Raw genomic sequence first — 14920 nt, forward strand, 5'->3', positions numbered from 1 at the left:
ACCACTTGACGCGCGGGCACCGTCACCGACCACACCGTCGGGTGGGTGGGCCGTGTTAAGCACAATGTTTATTTTGCACGTCAATTTTACCTCCAGCCGTCTTGGCGCGCGCGCTACCATCGGAAGGCTTTTCCACCCTGGCAATAAAGGTTAAAACGTTGAATAATAATGCTGTCATTATAAGCTTGGCAGTTTAGCCAAACGCACACCGATGGTAGGAGGTCCCATCAACGCAACGTGTTGTTTGAACGGGCACCGGGGATTTTGTGCAAATGGGTGGCCTTTTTCCACCGAAAAGGGCAGAACGCTTAATGGGCGCACCGGGCGTACAACCCACCGCGTGGCCCCATCTAACACCGCTCGATGTAATCGAAATGATATTTGACTTTGCTGTAGGTCTGTAATTTGCTCTTTCTCTGATGGGAAAGGTGAATCTCTTCTTCAAGTGGAGACGCTAAACGGAAGCTGGTGGCTTTGTGTTATGCGGGGAGCATCTTGAAGGGAAAAGTTCAAGTGTTTTGTGTGAAGGTGTGAGGATTATTCATAGATAACATTGTTTTTACAGCTTCCGCTGTTCTCGGAAGTAAGTCCTCCGTCGGTGTATTTGTGTGCCGATGCCAGCATGAATCCACGTGCTAACCGCTTAGTTATCTTCATTCCACGTGGAGGTGTTAATGTGATGTCTTTTATCAAGCGCGAAGAAAAATACAGTTGTGATTTATTATTGCAGGCATCAGTTGGAAAGTTGGCAACCGTTTTCTCTCTCTCTCCGTGATACGCACAAGCTGGTATTGTAAATGACGTCGTTAAAAGGTGAATCCAGAATGGATGTAAATTTTCTATGGTGGAAAGTGTATTTACTTTACCTGAAATGAGTTTAATTTAAATTCCTGTACAAAGGTAGCATGCAGCGAATAAGTTTGGGAACGGTTTACTATTTGTTCGATCGTTTTAAAATAACTTTGGTAATGAAATAGAAACAAAATATATTTTTGCTCTTTCTTGGATAACCTTAAAGGGTAGATCTATTGTCAGAAGCTTAAAGAATCGCTAATTGATTTGTTGTTCTAAAAGAAATCTACTTTAAATATTCATTCAGAATTATTTTCATAAGAAAGTAATCTCAATTAAGGAGTTCTTGAAAAAAAAATTACGATACTTGCTGGCAATTCGTTAAAAAATATATATAAAAGAAATCTGTCAAAATATTTCAGATTATCAAAATTATTACAAAAGACAAGTTTAAGAAAGTAATACGATTTTTTATTTATGGAAGTTATGATATGGTAAATTTTATGACAAACTGACTGAACAAAATTGAGATTTAAAATGTTCGAGTATCGGCACTCAACAAAAATATGAAAGTTAAGGGATTTTTTTTAATAAACTAACTTTCTTCGATCGACATATGAGAAATGATTGTGAAATATTTCCGCTCTACATTTTGAAGAAATTCATCCCTAAAACGCAAAAAAGTCCAGTTGCTAGTATCCCCTATAAATCAGAAAAAATAGTTTCCAAATAATGTTGTCTAGTTCTAGTTAACAAATATTTGTGAAATTTTGGATTTGGAAATTTTATGATTTGTAAAGCGTTGTTTTGTGCAAAGACATTTTAATAGTTGAGAATGTTCGGCTTTTTAAAATGGATATATTTGGTAGCCGTTCTAATAATAATTTTAAAATAAATGTTTAAACACTTTTCCACTGTCAAATGACAGTTTTCTGAATGTTCGGGATCGAATTAACTGAAGTCCTTCTACTAGTCTGTAACTTCATCTGGAACTCACCGTAAAATGAACATAATGTTATATCACAGAAAACACTTGACTAGCTTGATATATTTCTCTCCTTCCCCACTTCATGCTAAATCTTGATGATTATCTTCTAAATTGAAACATTTTTCACCCGAAATCTTGCTACTGATTGAACGCTTCCTTAGATAACATTGTATCCATTTAATAAGACTAGATTGACTCTCTGTTTCGTTGCGTTTGCAAAATGCCCCCGTCGTGCGCCAGTACGTGATTGATTAATTTTATTTTCTTATCTTTTGCAATGCTCTATTTTCAGGTAAGGGTGAACGTCATGCTTAAACATATGCCCGTCAAGTATACTAATGAAACGTGCAGCAAAATCAACGAAGAGTGATTTTGGCCCGAAAACCAACTCAAGATATAGTCCCGTCAATCAGACCAGCGGTACTCGCGTTGCAATCGGGGAATGAAATCGTTCATCAACCGCCCGGGAGAAGGTGCTTCTACCGTTGCACAAATCCCGTTTAAATGAAGGTGTCTCTGCAGTGTATGTATGACGTCAACTGTGGATGGTTTCTTCCATTCCACCAACAATCGGTGATAAGTCGCCACCTTAAAAACCGAAGGTTTGTGCAGCATTTTCACGGCACTGGATGTGCTTTTTTTATAGTGGCGCGAGGGCGCTAACCAAAACCGTTTGCCAACTCCAAACCGTGTGACGGTGTCATTTAGAAAACGCATTCCTTTAGAGCGCACGATACCTGACTTGCAAGGTGTTCACTGTACATTCTTCAGCGCTCCACCGGTTGGTTTGGTGGGATGAAGGTGGGGGAGAAAGGCCAAAAAGCGATGCTGACAATATTTTATTATCACCGCAACCACATCACATTTTCGTGTCAGCCGAACGAAAGGAAACCGAACCACACCACGCCGCGTACGGTTCGTCTGTTTTGCTGCTGGATGTACTGGGTTCTAGAGTATCCACCAACGTCAGCCTCGTTTGGAACTTTCACTTCACAAACTTTCCTACCGAAATGCGCACATTGTACAAAAAAGAAGAATACCAATCTTTTTTTTTTCTTCTGTCACACTTCACATACCAGGTCGGGAAAATTCTTGCCACCAAACAGGGAAAACCTTCTGCTGCATGCTGGGTGCATGCATCGCACACACACAAAAAAGGGGCCAAAAACCGTGGCAGGAAGCTAGCAGTAAAAGTGTCAACTTAAAATTCGGTTCACCTTTTCCTTTCTTCTTCCCTACGTAACAAACCTCTCTCTCTCTCCTTCTCTCTCCCTTCCACCCCCTGAAACAATCTTCTGCTCATGTATGGTGCACCCTCCGAAACAGCAGGAGCAACTTCTGTCAGATCTGGTGGAACTTTCTTCACTCATTGGCACCTGCATTGTGTCGCAACCGGGTTTTACCGGTCACCACCCCATCACCCTGTGATCACCCTTCAAAGCCCTTAAAGCCGAGGAGAGCCAGCGTGAGGAAGGTAATAAGGAAAACACCCAGAACGCCACTTTGTGCCAACGTTGGCTACGAGTGCGAGTATCCTGACAGCTTCAAGCACCTCTTTTCGGTTTTCGGCTTGTTGTCGTTCTTGAGAACGTTTTTTTTCTAGTAGTATAAGGTGTGAAGGGGTTGAAGGTTTTTTTCTTATTGCTTCCCTTGTTCTCGACGCTCGCACGTAACACGAAATTCCACAATACAGCTAAAGGAGGAGAAGAATACGATGGCAAGACACACGAACATATTTCAAAAAGTTGAGTTGTATAATCATTCAACCAGATAAAGATGTGAGTTAACGGTGTATTTTTTTTTGTTGCTTTCGTACATTCGAAAGAAAATCACAAGCCAAGAAAAGTGAGGCAAAAAAAACCTGGAAACGAAAATCAACCTCACAATACTTTTGTGCCGGAAATTTGCGTCTTATCCGGCTGAGAAGGAAGGTGTAGAAAATTCTAAAGCAATGTAATGGGGCGGTATAAGAAAATCTTTCGGTTAGAATTTTCACGATTCATTCCCACCTTTTTTTCTTTTGAACGATCCTTACCACGGTAAGCGAACAATTTCATTCCTCGACCGATGCGAGGGACTGTGCGCACTTTTGTGCCACGAGCCGAATGGATCACATTCTTCGTCACGCCATAAACATTCGAAGATTAATGAGTCTGCAAGATATTTTTGTACCGCGCTTTTTCTCTAGAGCGCGAGCACAGCATTCTAGCAGACAAAATATGTCAACACTGTCGAGGGGAAAACCATGAGAACAACAAGAGCTTTTACCGGTAAAGAAGCGTGTTATCCTTTTGCGTGGATTTGCGGGCTTTTGCTAAAAATAGCCGTCACTACAGGGTTCAGTGAGAAAGAATTAATTTCCGTTACCGAACGACAAGCATGGCTGAACAACATAAAGCATTTTTGAGTCATACTAGTTAGGAAATATTGAACGTGGAACGATGCGTTACGTATCAATATATATTTATTGAGCTTATTCTTTGGAGTGAAATTTGATCACATTAAGCTTGAAAGATGATTTTGCTTCTATTTAATTCTTTTTATGATAAATACGTCTTGTAACTCTCTCTCTCTCTTTTTCTCCCTCTTTCTACCATCGAATTTGTCCCCGTTTGATACGGGATTCAGCACTTTATTGCAACATTGTACTGCATGCTTAACGGTCGTACCCATAAACGCTAACTCAAACGCGCCACCATTCACATAAAACACATCGTAAGCTATTGACGATATAAACGATGCCGCACGAGATACACACAAAACACGCGCGCATGCCGCCGACTTCAAACCCCGGGCGGGTGAAGTGTAACAGTAGACAGAAGAATAAAGACACGGCAAATCGGCGAACAATTCACCAGCGGGCTTTGGGTACTTCTTGTCGCCCACCCGCCCGGATTGGATACGTTAACCATCCCCGATGCCACAATGCCTTTTTTTGCATTATACGCGAAAAATGTTGTGTTGAAAACTGCTAGTTTCGTTCGTACGGGAGGCGGTTACAAGATTTTACGGCACACATCATTACGATAATCTGGAGCGCGCAAGTCTTTACGACGACCCATTCCTCCCAAGTCGCTGCCACGGCGAAGTGTATCATACTTTTTGCTTCAATGTGCCACCGTTGCCCGCATTCTCATGGTAACCGCTTCGGGGGGATGGGATTTTGCAGAATTTGTACGTACATTGTTTCGTTGCGGGATTGAAGTTTTAGTTACGCAAAAACCCATCCCAATCTCCAATGTTTTGCGTACGTGTTGAAGATGCGAAACCATTCAGTTTTATGGACTCTGGAGTGTACAAAGCTTTATCATTGTAAATCTAGTACTATCGAGGGCGAAGGAGGTGGACTTTAATTTGTGCGCAATTTATATGCAAGAAATTGTAGTCATCTTCACTTGGGCGATTTTTGCCTTCTATTCACTGTAAAGGAAGGAGGGTGCCTTATGGGAGACGGATTTCACCCTCCATAAATCATCGCAGAAACGTCAATTTTACTTACCATTACCCATCGCCATTTTGGCCGGAACTCGCCGGCAAGTGTCTTTCGAATGTTCATTTCCTTTCTCTGCCGAACGATTGAACCTCCGTTTTCCAAATGCGAATGCTCTGCTGAGGTTTTATCCTTTTTAAAAACCCCACCCTCTCGGGATGATCCAATGTGGTGTGGGATGGCCCGGGACACAATCAATCGAATGCCGCCAGCGCACAGGACGAATGGGAGTTGGAAGCTTGGGGCTTTTCGCGGACGGAAATTACTCTCATCAATAATAAAAACCTCAAAGAAGGACGACCAGAATATAAAAATCACCAGCCACAAGACCCAGCCGTGAGGCTAAGGAAGTTGTGCTGCTTGTGCATTCATTTCTGTGTCGGTCCCACGAGCTTAAGGTCGAGGCCTGGAAGTGGTCTAGCAATTGTGACGCTTGCACCGTAGCCCATTAACCTTTCCCACCTTGCCGCCCATGTTCGTGGTTGAATAAATCATATCTTCAATTCGGGTATTCGTTCATTTTCCGGTAACTGTGCGCGGCAAATGTCTGTCGGTGTGTACCAATTTCGTTTGGTGCGCGTACGAATTCGTTCACTTTCGTGGGGACACATGCCAGGATTCATCTCGCCGGCCCTTCTTAGATATGGCCCAACGCTTCCGTCTGCCTGGTTCGTCCGGAGATCGCATCCGTAAACAGCAGCTTCGCTACCGTTCATTTATTATGTAAAAAACATAGCGATGGCAAAACTGGAGGACGTCCTCTGGAACACGCCTTTTGCAGGAAAAGTTGTGATGGGATTCCGGCAAAGGATTTCTATTTTTTTTTTGCTGTTTGATTTGGTTTTGTTTTCCTCTCAGTCGCTTTACATCCACTTCTTTAATCACTACCGGGGTGCGGGGTTTTTTTTTTGCTCTCACTGTCTGAGACGGAGGACTTATCACGTTGGGGAATAAAAATTTGTCGGTGAAGAAAATCGATAAAAATTATAATATTTCATTAGATCACCATTTCACTGTGCGAATATTTCAAGTACCTGTGGAAGATGTGGGCGTTTGCGCAAAAACGAAAAGACTGTCATGAGATTGTTTTAGATTGATCTTTTGTTTCACCCTGGAGGGACTTTTGGATGGATGCAAAAGAAATGAATGATCAATTTATGAAGGAAGATGAAGGCAATGTTCTGTGCCGTGGTTCTATTTTTGGGGATGATTCGGGATAATATCGTATTTCGTACAAACTCGCAATATTCAATATTGGAAAATATTTATTATCTCGGACTATGATACTACGAAACACCGTCGATTGTTTAACGGTTAAAACCAAATATATTTTTCCTAGAAATATGGCTCATATCGTTAAAACAAGGCCTACGTTTTCTGGGAAAGTTCTCCAAGGCTGTAATATTCCATGTGATAGAATTGGGATTTACCAACTGTTCAATTAACCTTGTACTGCTCAGTGTTAGAAATACTATGTACAAAAGTGCTTTGAAATTAATTTTTCATCATACTAAGCTGATATAACGCTAAGAACGCTTTTTTCTATAAATATCGCATCATCTTGTAATTATTACATTTTGAAGCAGGTAATAAAAATTATTTTGATTAGTTTCACAAATTAATTTTGTGACAATTTTAGAATATCGTTATTTTCCTTCCAATTAATACTGCAATTAATCAAGGCACTTGTTCGCTTTCAGAATGAAAATTGATGAAAAAAGAAGCTTTTTCGATTCGTATTTATTAACTAAAAGGAACTTCTGCTCCACCTACGAATCTTGCATTATACGATCTGCTCTTTTGCGGTGATTTCCGTGTCAAAATTTTCCCTTGACAGCGTGTTTGCATTCTACTGTCAAGCCGCATTTTGTAGCTCGGGCTCAAATTGATAGCAACCACCGGTTACTATCTCATCCTATCTCATGAATCTTTACTAACGCATAAAAAATAATCGATTTTCATCCTGAGAATTCGTAAGCGGGTGTTCCAGAGGCATAATTACCGAGTCGCAATATAATGAAAATTAATTTAACCTGTGGTATTTAGTTTCGAATATATGAAATACGATATTCTAGTCAATTATGAGTTTGCGAGCTTCCAACTCAGCTGTCGTTATTTTCAACGAGCATTTGGACAAACGATTTACCTTTGAAATGTAACCATTTTTATTTGTTTTATATTGAAGTAATATGCGTAGCAGAATATGTAAAATGAAAAAAACCTGAAAAATATTTGAAATACCAAACCGACTACTGGCCCATTTAAAAGGGGATGAAGATTTATCAATGTTACTATAAATTGTGAAAATGATTGTTTAAGTTGATTTTATTGCGTTAAAATTTTTTGATTTTCTTATTTTGTATCATTTTGGTATTGTTTCTGTCTGTCTGATTGGTAGCATATAAAATTTTAAACTAAAAATTTTTTCAACTTTTAAAAGATTTCTTAAGGAAAATTATAAAAAACACCTAGAAACGTTCATGTCATTTGGGAAACGTTTTTATACACCTGTGAATAGTAATGAATTGGGACGTCCTGGTGGAATAGATGGTGGCGGCGCCAGGCTTTGAGCGACAGAACCATGTATCAAATCTCATCCGGACTCCCGTATAAGCTCTTGAGGTTGTAGTGCCACAACAAGGAGAATGGATTAGATATAATATCGTTTGTTGTTAAAAAAGTTCCCTACTTGTCGTTATTTGACAAACTGGAAAACATTCGACAAATATCCCTTATTTATTTATCGCAAACATTTGCTAAACATTGTATTGATCTTCGCAACTGCATGTGCAAACTGAAGGAATTACTATTCACAAGTATATGCACTGGTCTGGGAAAGAAAAGCATTTGCCCAACCATCCACCATACTCACATACTCCCTAAAAAAAGGCTCTCAGCCATAACGTTGTTAGCCATGGCAAAACAATTTGATTCCTAATTGAATTTTCACATAACAAGATTTCAATTCCCGTCCATCCCAAAAACACCAGCAGTAGCAAGCAAACTCAACCACTAAAGTGTGCAGTCAGCCCGAACTCTAACAGCAAGCGCCAACTCTTCTACACTCATATTAACCTATGACAACAAACACTCATCGGGGTGAGTGTATGCACAATCCTTCAGTGCACTTTGTGTACCGCAAGCTGCAACCATGTACGGTACCGACTTGCTTCAGTGATGGAGAGAACATTTGCGACACTCTTAACACCGGCAAAAACCCATCACAAGCGTCTTGGCCGATGGAATAATTCAATTATTCGTCTACATGAACCATTGGGGCAAAAACCCATTAGCATCTTTATTTCCCAGCATTCTCGGGGTTGTCTTCATCGCCAAACGGGGCATCCCACATACCCCGGTCGGTGTACAAATACGGCAGTTTTGTGCTCGTACCTTTTATGTGTGGGATGTGTGATGTACAGTGATGCATTTCTTTAATGCACTGCTACTGAAGATACAGCTTTAGCACATCCAGACGATTCTAAGTAAAGACAGCCAGAAGCATACATACCTGCGCTGAAGCGTTCTGTCGGTTTAGAAGAGCGAGAGAGTTAATCTCGAAGTTAAGATCTGGATTCTGTAATGCCCCGGCGTTTACAACCCAAGTTGTATGTTTGGTAAACCTTTTATGGGGAACTTCAAATATCTTTGCTCTACTGATGTATCTCAGCAATTTGACAACCCTGATGTCTAGTGTATGGAATGTTTACGAAGAAGAAAATGTAAACATCTGCCATTATGCATAATTGTTCCAAGGTAAAAGCACAGAACAGAAATACGGTGCTCGTGTTTCTAGTCATGCATCGTTGGAAGTCTGAAACTATCGTTTGTACATCTACGAAGTCGCATCTTGAATAGGAGTATAAAGTTTTATTTAAAATATCTTCATGCAACTTTAAAATTTTCCAATTAAACACGGGCAGCATCCTCTCGAATGTCCTTTGTTAAAGAATGCTTCGGGCGGGTATGGTCGAATGTTAACAGAGCCTATAAGTTACCACAAATCATGTGGCGAATGTCACAGCCACTACTACCCTAGCGTAAGCATCTCCCAAGAGCTGATGTCAATGCCTGTGAAAGCCAACCGGGGGAGTACACCGAGAAAAGAGCTCAAGAAAAGCGAAGTGTCTTGAACGACACTCGAGGGCTTCTGCTTCGGGAAGGTTTAATCGAGCTTTGCCATGTGTGCGTGTGTGTGCCTGCTGCTTCAACGAGGCAAAGAGAGCATGTGGTGTAGATGTCCACCTCCAGCTCGTGTACTACATTTTTCGATCATCGGACACAAAGATGTGTCCAAACGATTGGATGCTCCAAAGAGTCGTCACTTCACAATGGTAGAGAATGAAATAGAAAAAAAGAGAAAACAAGCAGGACCGTTTCTTACGATCCTGTGAACGGTCGAGAAAGCAGAAGTGGGAAAAATTGTAAAAAAACCCCAACTCTCAACCACAATTGCTTGAAATCTACTCACCATGAAGAAGCAGCTGTCCCATCTGGAAGCATCTGGTACCCGTACAAAACGTGCCATTGCGGGTGAGCGAGCATTGTTGATTATGCAATCGAACGTCTCGCTTGCGTCTTTGGTAAGCCCCGGTAAGCATCGATACCGTCAAGTGTTGACAACAGTTTGAGAGAAGAAGAAGAGCAGAAAAAAAGCGAAGCAAAAGCTTTTCCCGCAACCCGCAAGAGATGTTGAACTGGAGAAGTGGGTGCGCTTTTGACACTTGATTGTTTATGTCGTTGAGGACAAGTGTTTATTGATTTTAAATTATCGTCCTACACACAATGCAATCATTTGCGGGTTGTTGTTATTACTCCTCGAGTCACAAAATGGAGCATCACCGAAAGGGGTGTTTTTATCTATTAAAGGATTTCCTGTGTGTTTTTTGTTGTTTTGTTTAATAAATTCAATTACCATTAGGTATTAGTTATGCTCTGCATGTGAACAAAGCTCTCATTGTTCGATGATCTGATAACGACCGGAAAGGCTTTTGAAGGGCTTTTCTTTACCTCGTGTTTTAGAGCTTGATTTTTTTCTTCTCTTTGTTAAACCTCAGTAAATCCTGAATGATGTATGCTGCTTATCGTACTCGGACAGGGGTTAAAGGTTTTATTTCGATAAGTTATGATTGATGCAAATGGTGGACCCCGGGAGGGTTTGCTTTCTGTGTGGCATTGCGCTGTCCCAACTGTTCGATATCATCGATAAAAGCTTTACCCGGGTTGTAAGACAAACGAGCGCGCAGCCAAAGTAATAGGAATAGAGAGCAACAACAACAACAAAAAATAGCAGATGTTCCTTCAGCGGTTTGGAAAGGATTTTTTTGATTTATGAAGCGAATTATAGGAAAATTTCCGTGAGGCCCTTTGGCTATTTCCGTTTTGACCTTCCGTTGCTTAATGTTGCTACAATGTACTAGCACGCCCCGGTGCTGGGACTATGAATTATGATCGGTCAGTGAAATGGGTAGCGTAAGAGATGGATGGGCCATCAGCGATGCGATGTTCGCAGGGCGGTCACTTTCGCCTGCTTTCGATTCGGGGCAGTCGTACGAACCAACGAAATAAGATTATCTGCAGCAGATAGGACACATTACGATGTGAATGGCATGGGAACAATATTTTATGAGTGTCGTAGTATTAACGAAAATATAAAAAAACTCGAAAAAATGAAAAGAACCATGCGCCTCCATCGGTATTGTGACACAAAAATATAAACTAAAATAATGATGTATTTTTTTTATTTTCTGTTTATTTTAACAGTTTCATATTTGCGACGTTCTTTCTATGCTTTACAATAAGATAAAATTTACAAGCATAATCTTTCGTTCAAATTTCGAAAGACTTTTCCCCTCATGAAATCTCTTCCTTCTCGTACTCGGATCTCTCTCGGCACGTTAATTGTGTTCTTCAGCTATCTATGGCACGTACACGGCACGAATCCTTTCATAGTTTTGGTTTTTGGCCGACACCGTAAATATGCCGTTCGCATAAATATTATAAATTTTGCAAACCTCCACTCTGGTGGAGCTATTTTGGGGTTTTGTTCTATTGTACTGCCCGCCTTCAGATCCTTTTTGCCCCTAACATCGGATCCTTTTAACGATGATTTGGTACGGTACATCCCACGTACAAAAATGAACGGTTGCTGTTGTCTGTGCTTCGTTAAGCTGTGACAAAATATATTACGCCGAGTGCCGCTTCGTTTACGTTCTAGTAAATGGAAATTTAGCAAATAGCATAACTTATGAAGAAAAGAGTTTTTATTAGAAAAGACTGTTTTTTTTGTAATACAGTAATAGTAGTAATGTTTGAAACAAAACAAAATTTATTTTTTTTTAATAACTTTTCTAAATATATATATTTAATAAATATTAAATTTAAATTTAAATTTAAGGTATCTAAAACTTTTAATAAATGGCCTTGTCATCTAAAATTAAGTAATTTTTTTTTATTTGCGATTGAATTTGCGCCATCATGTGACTTCCATTTTTTTTTTGACGGCCAACGAAAACATTCTTCTACAAATCCATTCACCTTTCATCTCACTGTCCATCATGTTCGTCTTTTGATATGTAAAACAAACCCCCGAAAAAAAACAAACAAACACACACAACAATACTACTTTGACTTTTCCTTTGCAAAACAATCCCCAGCGCCGAGATGAGCTTGTTACCGACGTATCGTGTTTGCCAGTCGCACTAGCCGGACGTCCGAAGCGGAAACGTGACAGGAAGCGGAAACAACAATACAGCAAAACCCCATCCATACGTACCGTGTTCCGGGGGTTTTAGTTTCGTCCATCATTTTTCGCCTTTTTTCTGTCGTTTTTTTTTGCTTGGTTGGTTGCAAACCATTTTTATGCTTTCTTCTTCGTTCGCTTGCTACGCTTTATTATAACAAACGTCACTCATATCTGTGGAGGAGTATGTACCAAAAAAAAGAAGGAGTGAATACCATCTGCATACCCTTTCTCCCGCAGGATGTTGCCCAGTGCAAAGTAGCATGGCCTCCACAATGTTAAACACATTACTCCGGTCCATGACGCTTTCAGGCTTTCAGGCGAAGCGCACAGGAATGGCTTAACCGCCCGGCGGACCGAGAAGTGGCAGCACAGGAATTGTGCAAAACAAATTGGCTTGCACTGTTTCTTGCTTGCCTTTTCAGTTGTTGCTGTGGCTTTCCCGCTGGTTGTGGGTCTCAGAGCTTCAGTGGCAGTGGAGAATGAAAAATTTACTCATATTACCCTTCAGGTTCATTTTTTTTTTTTTGTTTTGTTTTGTTTGTGTTTTGTTTTATTCTGTTGCGCTATTTCGCCCATCCACCTTCTACCAAACCCGGTCGAGTTGAACCGGTTATTCAAACAGTCCAAACAAAACCCGTCACTACAAACCACCTTCCCATTGGAAGGTTCACATCACGGCACGAGACCAGCCAGCAGAGGATGGAAAATTTATGTATTTAGGCTTTGCCTACTGCGCCCCCTTGCACGGTGAGCAGGCCTAGACACTAACAGAAAAAAAACAAATAGCAAAAAACCGGAACCGTTCGGAAGGATCTGACAAAACAAAACAGCACACGACATCAACACAAGAAAGCGGAAAGTTGTTCGGTGAAAATTGAACTCGCCCACCGCCGAGCGTCCGCTTGTTTGAACGGATCTCTCAAGAAGCAAGCTTACGAAACAAATAAACCAAGATGAACCTTTTGCGAGCAAATAAACAGCAAATAACACTGGGAAATTGGGAGGGGGGGGGGGGGGGGGGGGGGGGGGAAAGGAGGAAAGAAAATAGAACCAAACCTGAACAATCCTTTAAAGCTGACGTCTGGTTCCGAAAATTTACCACTCGAAGAAAAAAAAAGGAAAGCCTGGCGGAGGAGCTTTTTGGGGTAGCCATATTTCCATAAAGCTGTCCAACAATCTGTGTGCCTCGATCGAACACGAAACCACCATCCTGAAAAAACCCGAACCCACTGGACGTGGACGCGTGCTGGGTTGCGGTTGTTTTCTGACGTGGAGATGTGAATTCTTCGGTATCCCAAAACACACGGGGGCGGCTTCCACCCACCACAAAATACGAACACGAACAGATAATTGAGTTATCATCAGGCCGAGGGGTTATGTTGGACGATAAATGTCGCGTTATGGTAGAATATTCTTCTCTTCCCTTGTTTTATTTTTTTCTCCCCCCAAAGCTTCTGCTGTTTCAATTTTGTTTTATGAGTTTCTTCATGCGCCAATATATTGCAGACCGCAGAGGACGAGAAAAAAAAACCCCACACCCCGATATGCGATATTTATTCGAATAGTGTCCAAAAAAAAATGGGTCGGAAATTGCCACGAAAACAACAACACTTTCGAATATGATTCAAACGATGACACTTTTGCTATTTTATGTGCCCTTTAGCTGATGTTTTTTGCGCGCCACAGTTTGGCAACATGTTCAGAGGGATTTTGGGTGTGTTTTTTTTTATTTATTTATTTATGAACCTTGAGTAGCGTTGACTAGGTGAATTTACTGGGTCGAACAAGAACGGGTTCTAGGAATCCTTAAAAAAAATCTCTCCAATAATAATGGTTCAAATCAATGATCTGCTGATGAAAGTTTAATGGAAATCCATTTATTCTTTTTTTTCCTTTCCTCCATATTTCTTTACTCACTCGCTCCCCACAGCAAATGGCGTTGCTGCTTCTGCTACAAAATCGAATCGTATCGGCTGCAAAATGGACGGTAATAAATTTGACCAATGCTGGTTACGATCCAACACCGGCAAACACCCTTTCCTACGCTGGAACCGCCTAGAAACGAACGCACCGGAAACCGGAAACTTCGGGACGAAGGGTTCAAAACAATTGACCTGTAATTACCTCGATAAAGCAAACCCAAAACGAAACCGAAAGCGGGTGGGAAGAGGTGAAATAACCAGCTCGAGGACAACGCTTCCTTACAGGAAAAGAGGGGAATGTATAACCGGTTGCCTTGAACCTGGCCGGGTTGTATGTATATATGTTTGCCTAGCTATTTCATAGCATGGAACATCGAGATTGAGATACTAATTCAATTGGAGTGAATTATTCAATCTCGTACGAGCAGCACTCTGGCGCCTGTTTCGATGAATGCTCAATAATTAAATGTTCGGGGGGCGCTTCGGGAACCAAAACAGCGCGAGACGGCTATATTAGGGTAAGGAGGGGGGATAAGAGGGATTGAGTTGTCGATGATTTCAACCTTACCGTATGGGGTGAAGTGAAAATAATCCTGCACGACATGGTGCTACTTCCTGTAGCGTTCACTATCCATTTACAATCGATGGAGACGCCCAGTCGCCCGTGTGCGACACAATGTAGAGATGGTGCGTTTTCAATGAGAGGAGAGGACAGGACAGAAAGGGGGAAGATCTTGATCGAAATGGCGTAAATGCAAAATCTCCTTTTCGCTGGAATGCTGTAAATGAATAAATTATTTAATTGGAAGGAAGTTATCCCATTACAAAATGCTATCCACTTCATGGTCTGGGGTGTGTGTGTGTATGCGAAACGTATGTGTGCAGAAGTAAAGGTATATGGGTTTAGCTTTAACTTAAACAGTCTCCGTAGCCATATGGTTTGGGGGTCGGTTTTACATTTCTGCTCACCCTGCAGTGCTGCT

General features: G+C 41.1%; 1 protein-coding gene across 9 annotated transcripts in view; it reads left to right on the forward strand.

The window, feature by feature from the left end:
* The window catches only part of LOC125767018 (leucine-rich repeats and immunoglobulin-like domains protein 1), a 187675-nt gene that overhangs the window by 169007 nt on the left and 3748 nt on the right, over window positions 1-14920 (forward strand). Inside the window, exon 5 of one of the 9 annotated variants that reach the window (XR_007418719.1) lies at window positions 2073-5879. The exons of the other annotated variants lie outside the window; for them this stretch is intronic. The gene's annotated coding sequence lies outside the window, so the exon portion shown is untranslated. Of the gene's footprint in view, window positions 1-2072; window positions 5880-14920 lie in introns of those variants that run through there. 9 annotated transcript variants of the gene reach the window in all.

The sequence above is a fragment of the Anopheles funestus genome, chromosome 3RL (assembly GCF_943734845.2).
Source record: "Anopheles funestus chromosome 3RL, idAnoFuneDA-416_04, whole genome shotgun sequence".
NCBI classification, from domain to species: Eukaryota; Metazoa; Arthropoda; class Insecta; order Diptera; family Culicidae; genus Anopheles; species Anopheles funestus.